The sequence below is a fragment of the Lissotriton helveticus genome, chromosome 10 (genome assembly GCF_964261635.1).
Source record: "Lissotriton helveticus chromosome 10, aLisHel1.1, whole genome shotgun sequence".
NCBI lineage: Eukaryota > Metazoa > Chordata > Amphibia > Caudata > Salamandridae > Lissotriton > Lissotriton helveticus.
Window position 1 is genome coordinate 23,541,924 of NC_136071.1, and position 12,365 is coordinate 23,554,288.

A 12,365-nucleotide genomic window follows, 5' to 3' on the forward strand; every position below is an offset into this window, starting at 1 on the left:
TACTGTGTATATGGTTTTTCGTGCCCCTAGGGCATTTGTGTAAATTGTGCGACTTAAAGTATTTTCGTAAGAGTTTTGTTGTGTGCTTAGCTCCCTGACTCATAAAGAGTTCAGGGTAGTCTTGTTATAAATAAATATCTGTTTATTTTCATAACAACTTGTGTGGTGTCCTTTCACTTGGTGTTCAAGGGGTAATGTGATGGTAAAACAGCTGGCTTAACACGCCCTCTAGAGTCTTAGCCTTAGACTGCTCGTATCCATGCTACTAGGATAGCTGGTCTATAAGGTTGACTTACAACCAATCATCAATAAGGGTTGTTTGGACTGATACATAGTGATCACTAGAATAGTGAGCACTGCATATCAGGCCAACTTCTCACACTTATGGAATCACTTTTTAAAAAAATATATTTTTTTATTGATTTTTCACCACAAACACAACATCCATAGTTGTAGCACAGTATTGTCAGGGGCACATTTCTTGACATATTTGCAATGGTTCAGATCTATCACATGGGCATGCTTACATGTTATTTTCTCTAGTATGCAGTTCTCTCATTGCTACCTACTATTGGATAACAACCTCGATTTACCTTCGCACCATGACAGTATGCACCTCTGTGTTAGCCAAGATCTGTGCTCCCCAAATTACGTGGCATCACCCTCCTTTTACCCTCCCTAACCCTATCCACCGGTGTGTTCTGGTTAACAGGAACGAAGAATTATCACTTTTTGTAACTTTCCAAGGTTGTGTGGCTCTTTTACTCCCCCTAAATGGTCCCTGGCCTAGGTCATGCGTAAATCCGCAACTAACCTTATCCATTATTAGGGGTATCTTTCATAGATTCACATTCCTGAATAATTCCCCGTCGTCGGGGTAGGAGTCCCCGGTACATAAAAGAGTAATGTCATAAAGACATATACATAGTAATAGGCCAGAGGCCTCTCATTAGTAACATATCCATGTCCTTTTGTAAAAAGGACCAAACTTTGGCCAAGAGCCAATCAGATATCACCACCCTGGAAGGAGCCCTAGTCCCTCAGATTTTCTACCGCACATCGTGCTAAGGGAGTCTACTCTGATCTCTGCTCAGCTTCTTTGTATTTCTGGATTTTTTTCCACAAATTTGTCTCAGAATTATCTTTCTGTAAGGGATTTTTTCCATTTAGCCTATTTGTTAAACCCTCTTAAAAAGGGGCTTTTCACCCCTAGTGCCTCTTGTGGTAAAAAGAGGCTTCATGTGGATGACAGGCATGAGGACTGCCTTTACTGTCTCTACCCAGACCATTCAGCGAAGGATTGTAAAGTCTGCCACACTTGTTCAGCCAAAACTCTCAAGGATAGAGAGGGCCGCCTGCTGATATGACTTCAGAGACTCAAGGACAAGGATCAAGCGGTCTCTTCAGGTGAGAGTGAGTGTTCCTTTAGGAGTATACACTCTTCTCCCAAAAGGCCTAGAACGTCATCCCCAGGACCATCTCTACAGCCACCTCAAAAGAGGACGCCCAAGTCTTCAGAGGTTCGTTCTAAGGCCATTGCTGTGAAGGTTTCTCCACAAGATCCTGCCTTCAAGAAACCTTTGGTGACGTCTTCAGCTCTGCCTGTGACAATGTCGACAGCCACTATTTCCACGTCGATGGAAATCATCTTTAACATCAACGTCGACGACTACTACATCCTCGTCGTCGACGGGTAGGTCTGTTCCATCTCTTATTGTGATCAAAAAGTCGTCGACGACGCCACCGTCGACAAGTGCCTCGTCGTCGGCGAAGTCTAAATCGTCATCGTCGACGAAAGTGACATCGACGACTACGAAAACCTCATCATCGCCGTCGACGAAATCGTCAACGATAAAGACCCCATCGACGACGACAGGTTCATCGTCGACGACACTAGCGTGGACGAGGCCGTCGACGGGCCCGTCGACGGCCACACCAGCGTCGACGAAGCCGTCGACGGCGACACCAGCGTCGACGAAGCCGTCGACGGCGACACCAGCGTCGACGAAGCCGTCGACGGTGACACCAGCGTCGACGAAACCGTAGACGGCGACACCAGCGCGACGAAGCAACCATCGTCGACGACGCAACCGTCGACGACGTCGTCATCGAAGAAGACACAGTCGATGGCGGAATCTGGGTTCATGGTCGACGTTCCACCGTCGATGACCACTCCGTCGACGGGTTCGACAGCGGTAGAGTCGCCTCCCTTGAAGTGTACTTATACGCATTTCAGGATGACCACACGTACTCTCACGCCGGAATTGACCTCTCCGAGCAGGGTCCAGCCATTCCCCCCTGCTCATATTCCGGATACTGAGGACTCTGATGAGGGCTCTATGTTCCGACAGGCGACAAGCCCCTCTGAACTACACGTCAAACTTCATGAAAGCTCAGATTATGAGGAACAAGGACAGGATGATGTGGAGTACCAGGAATAATTCCAACCTCCTCCGCCTCCTGTACAGCTTATGGTGTGTCTCCCAGCATCCATATTGACAGATCTGCAGTTTCTGATAGCGGACTACAAGCAGAGATTTCCGTCCACTGCTCCGCCTCTGCCAGTCGTGGCACCGCCAGTTGTGACACCGCCAGTTGTGACTCCGCCACCTAGGCCTCGGCCTACTCCTTTAGTCCTTCATCAAGATCCGGCTCCTTCGCGTCCTCCGCCATCCTCTGACGAGGAAGACGAAGAAGAGGAGCAGCAACGGGAGGAAGGGGAGCTCCAGGACACACAAGACGAATGGGATGATTATGTGATTCCAGGTCCAGCATCCCCTGTACAGGCACAAGCGGATTCACCCCCGGAAGACATAGGGGGATTCCACAACATCCTAGAGAGAGCAGCGTTGCGATTTAAACTCAAGGTAACAGCAACACAACAGGATTGCTTCCTTTATGATTTTAAGGAACCGTTCCAAAAGGCTGTACGGTCCATTCCCATCATTGACTACATCTGGGAACAAGGGGAGGAAATAATGCAAAACCCTTAATCTCTGGCTCCAGTGCTGCCCAGACTGGACAAAAAATATAAAGCTCCTGACACAGCTCCAGCTGCCTTACTGGCCATCCAAAGCCGGACTCTGTCATTACCCAGGTAGCACAGCGCAAGTCAAAAAAATCCATCGGCTGCATTGGCTGCGCTGCCAGATAAGGAGGGTCGAAAACTGGACAACATAGGGAAGAGGTTTTCGTCCATGTCAGCTCTAACGGTGCGTGCAGCAAACTCTTTGGCACTGTTGGGACGCTATAACCGTCAAATGTGGGCAGATATCGCTCCATATTTGGATTTGATTCCAGAAGAGCGGAAGGAAGAGGCGAAAAAGATTCTCCTAGAAGGCGAACGTTCCGCCTCGGAGATGATTGATGTGGCGATGGATATTGCATCCACGGGGTTCCGTCAGCTGGCAGGAGCTGCAGTCCTGATGCACCAAGGTTGGCTTAAAGCAACATCTTTCCGGCCTGAAGTTCAGACCAAGGTTTTGGACATGCCGTATGACGGTCAACTTCTTTTTGGACAACACATTGATGAGATGCTCCAGGGTATCAAAAAAGATACTGATACCGCAAAGGCTCTAGGTACTCTCCAATTCAAAAATCCTTCCTTTCGGGGCTCCAGAGGAAGAGGTCAGTCCTCGAGAGGTGCCTATATGGGGTACAAATCCACGTACAGCTCAAATCAGCAGTACAAACCCCAGTACCAACAACGACAGCAGCAAAACCAGTCGTCCTACAACAAGTCTTCCTTTCGCGGACGAGGAGGGAAGAAAGACACAGCCAGAAGGCAATGACTTCTCTCAGCCACAGGTCTCCATTTCCTCTCCACCTTGCAAAGTTGGCGGGAGAATTTCATCCTTCCTTCCTAATTGGCAACGAATTACAACGGATCGGTGGGCCCTCCAACTCGTTCAATTCTGACACTCTCTGGAGTTTGTGGAAACTCCTCCTCAAAAGCCGCCAGTACCGATGCTGCACAAAAATCTGCATCTGCTGCAATTGGAACTCTCCCTCATGCTCAAAAAAGGAGCGATAGAAAGAGTCCCCCGGAATCAGAAGGGCAAGGGTTTCTACTCCTGATTCTTCCTAATTCGAAAGAAGGAGAAAAAATGGAGACCTATATTGGACTTAAGAGACCTCAACCAATACCTCAAAAAACAGTCATTCTGTATGGTTTCCATCCAGGAGGTGCTGCAACTCCTAAATGCGAAAGACTTCATGGTGTCTTTAGACCTTCAAGACGCATATTTTCATATACCAATTCACAAGAACCACAAACAATTCCTCAGGTTCGCGGTGGCGGGCAAGCACTACCAGTTTCGGGTATTGCCTTTCGGCCTGAAGTCAGCGCCCCGCATTTTTACCAAATGTCTCTCTCCAGTGGCAGCATACCTCCGCCAACAACATCACCAAGTCTTCCTGTACTTAGACGACTGGCTCCTCAAGGTACCTACTTTCGCAGGCATGACCAAGTCCTCTAACACCTGTCTTCAGCTCTTCAACAATCTGGGGCTTACTCTCAACGAAGAGAAATCCATCCTTCAGCCGTCCCAGCGTCTCACTTTCCTAGGAGCTGTCCTAGATACTGTTCAGAGAAAGGCTTTCCCTTCACGGGAACGTCAATTAAAATTGAGGACCTTAGCCGCCCAGATTCAATCCAAAAAATCCATCACGGTGCGCCTGTACAAATCACTGTTAGGAATGATGTCCTTCAACATCCTGTTGATTCCACACTGCCGCCTTCGTATGCGTCCACTTCAGGAGGCGCTATCTGCTCAGTGGATTCAATCCAGGGGATCTTTCGACGACATAATCTGGATAACTCCTACCATCGTCCAAGCTCTGAACTGGTGGCTTCACCCACAGTATCTGAGGAAGGGTCTTTCGTTCATACTTCCAATGTCACCACATGTGATAACTACAGATGCGTCTCTGGAAGGATGGGATGCGTTCCTTCAGGACCTTCAAATCAACGGGCAGTGGTCCCTTGCAGAGAAGCAACTGCACATAAACCTCCTCAAGTTAAGGGCAGTCTACCTGGCATTAAAAGCGTTCCTGCCCAGGATCAAAGATTCACCAGTGCTTGCGAGAACAGACAACACCACCACAATGCACTATCTAAACAAACAAGGGGGAACTCGATCTTTGACATTGTCTCAAGAATCTCAACGAATTTGGAAATGGCTACTTCAACACCACATTTCCCTTCGGGCAGAGTATGTCCCAGGGACGGACAATGTCCTGGCGGACTCTCTAAGCAGACAACGCTCGGTGTGCCACGAGTGGGAGCTGGACCAACACCTTCTCGACTCTGTATTCGCCCGATGGGGCAGGCCTCGCCTGGATCTGTTTGCGACACAGCACAACGCAAAATGCCAACATTACGCAAGCTGGCATCCCCAAAAGGGATCGCTAGGGGATGCATTTTCGATCGCATGGTGCAACGTCTTTGCATACCCATTTCCTCCGTTTCCCCTAATTCCCAGGGTCCTCCGGAAACTGAAGGCAGAGCATTGCACCCTGATCTTGATAGCCCCAGCGTGGCCGCGCCAGCACTGATTCACAGAGCTTCATCTCCTGTCGCTGGAACCGCCGATTCTATTCAAGTCTTGCCCGAATCTCCTCACAATGAACCAGGGACAAGTCCAGCACCCGGATCCAGCATCTCTCAGATTGTCGGCTTGGCTCCTGAGTTCAGAGAGTTTCAGAACCTAGACATTCCTCAAGAATGCAGGGCAGTCTTAGCCCGGGCTCGGGCCGACAGTACCAACAAGACGTATTCTCTAAAGTGGAAGAGGTTCTGTGTATGGTGTAAGACAAGCAAAATACACCAGTTTTCGTCAACACCTGCACAAATTCTACCTTACCTGCTCCATTTGGCGCACTCTGGACTGGCCCATGCCTCTATTAAAGTCCACCTAGCGGCCATATCTCAGTTCAGGCATTCGTCATCTGGTACTTCCCTTTGGTCCAATAGGCTGGTTAAACAGTTTCTGAAAGGCCTGTTCAGGACATTCCCGCCGGTGAGAGCTTTACCACCCACCTGGCAGCTAAACATTGTGCTTGCTCAACTAATGAAGCATCCCTTTGAGCCAATACACAGAGCTGACATCAAATATCTGTCTTGGAAAACTGCTCTCTTACTAGCGCTAACATCAGCAAGGCGTGTAAGTGAGCTACAAGCCTTCTCTATTCAGGATCCTTTCCTGCAGTTCAAACAGGACAGAGTTATTCTACGAACCAACCCTAAATTCATCCCGAAGGTTCCGTCTACTTTCCACCTGAATGAACCAATTGTCTTGCGGACTTTCTTCCCAAATCCACTTTCTGCAGCGGAGAGGTCTCTCCACTCTTTAGACCTCAAACGTTGTTCAAAGTTCTACATCCACCGAACACAACAGTTTCGGAAATCCAACCAGCTTTTTGTTGCCTACAGCAGGCCCAGAACGGGTCTTCCTTTAACTAAGCAGAGCATTTCTCGATGGATCTCTGCAGCCATTACTTTCTGCCATCAACAGGCAGGTCATCCTCTGCATTCTAAAGTTCGAGCTCATTCAACCAGAGCTGTCTCCACTTCAATGGCGCTCTTTGCGGCCGTGACCCATTATCGACATATGCAGAGCGGCGACATGGAAGACACCACATACGTTCACCAGGCACTACTGCTTGGATTCAGAACTTATGAAAGATGCAGCAGTAGGACAAGCTGTGCTCCGTCATCTATTTCACTAGAGGTGAGCCTTCTCTCTTTCATCCCTCCATCCTACTGTCTCTTCGCACATTTCTCTTTTATATGGTATTTTTGGTACTTGTTATATTTCACAATTGATATTCTAATATCGAGTGATTTTACATATTGTACCTTTCGAAATGTGCTAAGGATTGCTTGCTACTCTGATTCAGGCATGTGAATGTATGAAAGATACCCCTAATACTGGATAAGAAATGCGTTACTTACTTGTAACTGCAGTTATCCAGTATTGGTATCTTTCATAGATTCACATGCAACCCACCAACCTCCCCTGGAAGGACTCACCTTGGTTCTCTCAGTAGGTACTACTTAGCACTGTGCTTACGAAAATCTGAGGGACTAGGGCTCCTTCCAGGAAGGTACTAGAGGGTGGTGATATCTGATTGGCTCTTGGCCAAAGTTTGGTCCTTTTTACAAAAGGACATGGATATGTTACTAATGAGAGGCCTCTGGCCTATTACTATGTATATGTCTTTATGACATTACTCTTTTATGTACCGGGGACTCCCACCCCGACGAGGGGGAATGATTCAGGCATGTGAATCTATGAAAGATACCAATACTGGATAACTGCAGTTACAGGTAAGTAACGCATTTCTTATGGAATCACTTGCCACACACCTTTACATCAGGGGCTCTGACTGGACATTGAGGTTATTGTGTGAGATCACTATTGAATTCCAAGTCTACGACTGTAATATTGTGAGCAGTCTAGTGGTTGGGTGTGGGTGGAGTTATGGGGCTGGAGGAAGAGGAGGAGTCAGGGCAGGAAAAGGGCAGTTAGAGTAGGGACAGGGACGAGTCAGGAGCACATGAATAAAGCTCTTGAGATATCAAGTTAGTGTCTGTCATTATTACGTCCACGACACTACAGCTGGCGACGAGGGTGGGATGATGTGACCTACCATCCCTGAATGCTCAAGAGGAAATGTCCTGTCCCGAGCAGCACAAAAAACGTGGTCGCCATCGCGACACGTGTGCCCCCAGAGAAACCGCCGTCTGCAGCCAAAGACCAGTGGTAAGCGGTTCAGCTCCGCGATTTGTCGATCGCGTGGAGCCCTGCCTGATCAGCGCGAGCGAGCGCTAAGAAAATCGGAGCCGAGCGCTACTTCGCGCCAAAGTTGGGAGCTCACCCCAGATGCGTGCAACTTGGCACGGTGTCAGAAATGGCCCGAGAGTGAAGAAGTGAAGTCGGGAGCCCACCCCAATCACCTCGATCTTACCTGGATGCTCCAGCACGTGAAGGGTGTGTAGAAAGCTGCCCCGGGTTGCCGACTACAGGACCGGTGATCGGTGAGTCCCGATGACTGAACTAGCCGGGAGAGAATGAATGGAGCTGAAGTCTCGTGGGAACCGAGATTTCCTTAGCGGCGGCCATCTTGGAGTCAGGCAGCTGTAAGGACACCCCTATGTGCGGTTTTCAAGCGGCCATTTTGAAGTCAGGCAGTGCACAACATCATCAAACAAGCATCGGTAAATGCAGAAACAAGCATTGGTAAATGCAGAAACAAGCATTGGTAAATGCAAACGAGCATTGTCGAAGACAAGCAGCCATCAAACAAGCATTGGTAAATGCAGAAACAAGCATTGGCAAATGCAAACAAGCCTTGGCGAAGACAAGCAGCCATCAAACAAGCATTGGTAAATGCAAAACAAGCATTGGCGAAGACAAGAAGCATTCAAACAAACATTGGTAAATGCAGAACAAGCATTGGTAAATGCCAAACAAGCATTGGCGAAGACAAGATGCAACTAAACAAGCATTGGTAAATGCAAACCAAGCATTGGCGAAGATAAGAAGCAATCAAACAAACATTGGTAAATGCAGAACAAGCATTGGTAAATGCAAGACAAGCATTGATAAATGCAAAACAAGCAGTGGCAAAAGCAAGCAGCAAGCGAACAAGCATTGGCGAAGACCAAACAAGCATTGGCGAAGACCAAACAAGCATAGGCGAAGACCAAACAAACATTAGCGAAGACCAAACAAGCATTGGCGAAGACAAGAGAAACAAACAAGCATTGATAAATGCAAAACAAGCAGTGGCAAAAGCAAGCAGCAAGCAAACAAGCATTGGCAAAGACCAAACAAGCATTGGCGAAGACCAAACAAATATTGGCGAAGGCCAAACAAACAGTAGCGAAGGCCGAACAAGCATTGACGAAGACAAGAGAAGCAAACAAGCATTGGTAAATGCAAAACAAGCATTGGCAAAAGCAAGCAGCAAGCGAACAAGCATTGGCAAAGACCAGACAGGCAGTGGCGAAGACCAAACAAGCATTGGCGAAGACGAGAGATAAGCAAACAAACATTGGTAACTGCAAGGGAGCAATCACTGGCCAATGCAGGGAGTGTGATGAAGCAAGCATAAGATACTGCAAGCAGAGTAATGGAACGAGTATAAGCAAATGCAAGAGACAACTAAAGACGACGGTGAGCACAAACAGAAGGGGGCAGTCCTGCAGAAGACCCCGAAGAGGGCAGAATTGCTGAAGACCCCGAAGAGGGCAGAACTGCAGAGGACAGAGGGCAGTCCGACAACTAAAGACGACGGTGAGCACAAACAGAAGGGGGCAGTCCTGCTGAAGACCCCGAAGAGGGCAGAACTGCAGAGGACAGAGGGCATCCCTGCAGAAGACCCCAAAGAGGGTAGAAGTGCAGAGGACCTGAAGAGGGTAGTCCTGCAGAAGACCCCGAAGAAGGCAGAATTGCTGAAGAACCCAAAGAGGGCAAAACTGCAGAAGACAGTACCAGAAACAAGCGAAGATCGCACTGAATGTAAACAAGCACGAGTATAAGCAACACGAAGTGTTGAAGGAGCAAAGGGCCAATAAACACAGCATATACTGGAAAGTGCAAGGGATGCACTGAAAACAAGCCCAAGCCCGCACAAACCTCAAATGTGACAAGCACGAGCAAATGCAAATCCAGGACACCGCAAGCACGAGCCAATACAAACCCGAACATACCAAGCACGGACGAATACCAGTCCCAAATGTAACGAGCACGAGCAAAGGCAAATACCAAAGTAAACTTCAGCACCACGTGAAGACAAATAATCAAAAAGTAGAAGAAGCTAAGAAAATAACTGATCCAGAAGCAGGAGTAAACAAATATCACAGAAGCCTTATCTCATCAACTAAGTGACTGGATAGCCTGCACTAGTCTGAAACGAAACGCAAGAACAAGATGTCAATGTTGGCACGTATCATTGCGGAAGCGCCACCGACCACCTGCGGTTAGCACGCAACACCAAAGAAAGCGGGAATTCGATGAGCCACGAGTCACCCGGGAGCGGCGAATCTTACCACAATCAGAGGAAACGACCAAACAAAGGCTCTCGCCCAAGGAGGGTCGGCAAGAGAAGACAGGAAGTAAAGTGAACAGTCCTGTGACATTGTCATACTAGCACATTTCACCATCATGTCGGCAAGAAAAGAAACACACAAGTCCAATCCCTGCGTTGAAGTACCACCCCCAGTGACACAAACTGACATTCATAGTTTGAGTCCCAAATGGAACCAGTGGCTGGAATCACTGGACGATTTCCTTGACGCAATCGGTGAACGAAGAGATGGAAAATGTATGACACTACTCCTCCAGCTGGTGGGTCATGAGGGCCGACGCTTAATCAAAACATTTTCTGACAAGGACACAGAGACCTATGAAAGACTCCAAGAGAAGCTACGCGTCTATTTCAACGCACAGGCAGACGTGGATCATGATCGCATTGCCTTCAACACAGCACGGCAGGAACCAGGAGAACCATTGCCAGACTTCATCACCCGGTTGCAAAGTCTGGTACAATGCTGCCATTTCAACACATTTACAAATGATGAAGCAGTTCTGCTCCGGATAATCGAAGGCTGTTCAAGTTCTAACACGAAGCGCAAGATCCTTCGAGGGCATTGGTCGCTAAAGGAAATCATCAAGAAGGCCGAAGTTGGAGTGCGGGTCAAAGCAAGAGAATCATCAAAAGAATCACACCTGAGTGCAAGACACAAATATACCAGGAAAGGGACAAGACAGCGGGAGAGAAAAAGTGACATGGAATACTCCGAGTCAACAATACAAAAGACAACCTCAAGGAGTCATTCACCCTCAAAGAGTTGTTCAAAGTATGGCACAAATTATACTGAAGAGGATGAAACGTCAAGTGGGACAGTTCGCACCCATGGACAAGATGGCAGTCTGCCCAACAAGCAGGCAAGAAAAACAAACTAAGGAAGATGGGAACAATCATGTCAACACCGGAAATCGGCACACGAGCAACCCCGAGCATCCCGCTATTCGCCAAACTTTGTAGATGCGTCCGAAGAAGCATCAATCAGTAGAACACATCACACCCATAGCACAGATGTCAGTGCAGAAAGCAAGCGGGAAGAAGAAGCCAACCGCATAAGAGGGACTGATTCACACAGACAACGAAAAGGGGAAGACAAACGCATCTGTGACATCCGCGATAACGAGGAAACTGAGAAGAGGTCATTACCATCATGTGAGAGAGGCAAATATGAAGCTCCCTGGGATCAAACACAAGACATAAACATGTGGTTATCAAACAACCTCTCCAGTGAGATGACACCGAAGCCACTTCGAGAAAGGTACCCAGAGAAAGATCACAAGGAAACTTCCGACTCTAGGAGCAGCCCGTCACGGTCTACCTATTTCAGAAACTTACCATTCAGGACACACTCAAAGGAACGTTCTCAAAGGAAAGCAACAAAAGACTCTTCCGATTCAGACAGCACGTCTGCTCGATCCCTCGAGTCGACCGAGTCATGGTCCCGACAACGGCCATGGCGTCAACCACCCGAACACACCATAGAACCAAGGGACATTCTTCCCATCAAGTGCAACATGTCTCACACCAATATCTCTGAATACTCAATCACTTCACAAGACAACCTGTCATGTCAGTCACGGGTATATCAAGACATAAATAATGCACCGTCACCCCTGATGGGGTCAGCGAGGCTGACTCAAAGGGCCTACAAAAGGAAAACAGACATAGTGGACCTTACTCACCGGATGGAAAAGGACCAGCCAGTCAATGTGCAAGGGAAGCCAGACGCATCAATAGAGACAGGTCATCATCGGATGAGAGAGAAACATACACATGCCCAGATGGGCCCAGGGTTCACCAGTCCCAAAGGCGAGCGGGAGTGGATGAGACCACCAGAGACAGCAAATAAGTCCCCAGGCCATACCAAGATGATCTCTTCAGATAGTACCTTACCGTCTGGCATCCAGGACTCTGAACAGGAGGACAGTGTTGCCTTCAACCGGACAAAACAAAAAGAAGTAAAAGTACATGCGGGTGCTCGGAAGAGAACCAGAACAACCTCCCCTCAGAAAAGAGATCGGGCGTCAATCGAACTAGAGTCGCAAAGGAAGACAGACTGCCGATATCAAGCTGAGCCCTTCACAGTCACCTCAGACACTGAAGGTGAGTGGATCACGCCGAAGCTGATTGAAAACCACCACGAATCTGAGCACACGCAGATCACACGAGACGTTGTGCAATTGCAAAGATGCACTCTTGTAGTAAAGGATGCTCTCGTCAAGGCGACAGAAAGCCACACAACGGAAACCGAGATGCGTCTCCATAGCTCA